Source organism: Arachis stenosperma, chromosome 1 (genome assembly GCF_014773155.1).
Source record: "Arachis stenosperma cultivar V10309 chromosome 1, arast.V10309.gnm1.PFL2, whole genome shotgun sequence".
NCBI classification, from domain to species: domain Eukaryota; kingdom Viridiplantae; phylum Streptophyta; class Magnoliopsida; order Fabales; family Fabaceae; genus Arachis; species Arachis stenosperma.
This window is the reverse complement of record NC_080377.1, coordinates 4,257,798-4,258,985: the sequence shown is the minus strand read 5'-3', so window position 1 is coordinate 4,258,985 and position 1,188 is coordinate 4,257,798.

The window sequence follows — 1,188 nt, the reverse complement described above, 5'->3', positions numbered from 1 at the left end:
AAAGTGGGGAAATGGTTTAAAATCAACTTATTTTGTTTAAATTGGTGAACAACACCATGTTAAGTTGTTACCTGCTCGGATCGGGTGTGTAGGAAAATCTGAGGGCTACGAGGTCATTTTGACGCTCAAGTTAGTAGGTGTTAAATAGTATAAAAAGTGTTAGGATAAAGATGTCATTTTTGGAGAAGTTAGTCACTTCCCTTATATATCAGATGTCGTCTTGTGGGTCAGTCCTGATAGTGGACAATCCACTCTCCCTCAGATTTACGGGAGCCTTGTAACCGTTATACTCTAAAATATCTGGTACCGATATTCGGCAACTCTGTCACATGGTTTTGGGGTTGAATGGTGGCCAAGTCTAATTTTGAAGTAATGAGCCAACCTAAAATACAACACTATCCAAAAATATGATGGTTTGGATTAGTTATCGTGTAAAGCAAGTGAAAAAGGGTGATAAAAAAGTGAGGGTAGTTATAATTAAGGCCAAAGAAAGTGGAGTGGAAAAGATAATATCAATGCAATCTAGATTCTTTGGGAGAGCAAGGATGTTAAAAAAATGGTACCGATAATTAAATGGAGTACAATACAACAGCCAAGAGATCACGGTGGCTTGGGCATTGGGGATCTAGTAATGCGAAATGCAGCTATGTTGTTTAAATAGTGATAGAGATTTTCTTACGAGAATGAGCCTTTATGGAAGAAGGTGGTGAGTTCGTGTTATGATATTGAGATGAATTCGCATGTGCCTGAGCATGATTATAAAGGTGCGACAGGACTATGGAAGGATATTGTTAACATTGCAAATAAAAGTGACATTTTTCATGAAATAAGTATAGATTTCTTAGAGGGTCAAATTCTGGAAGGATGTATGGATAGAATATATAGTATTACAGGCAAGATTTTTTAGACGGTTCAGTGTGTCAAATTTGAAAAAATTATTACATCTATGATTGTGGTGTGCGGATGGGAACATTTTGAGCTTGAAACCTCCAATGACGAAGAAAATTTTTTGAGAGAGAAAAAACACAACTAATAGAGTTACAATATTTGTTGAAAATTGTCTCTTTGTGCAGGTTATAGGTATAGCTTGGCGTGGACATTTGGAGAAGATAAGAAGTACACAACAGAGTCTTATGACTATTGTTATGGGAAAGACATACAGAGAGCAGAAAATGAAACATATTTTTG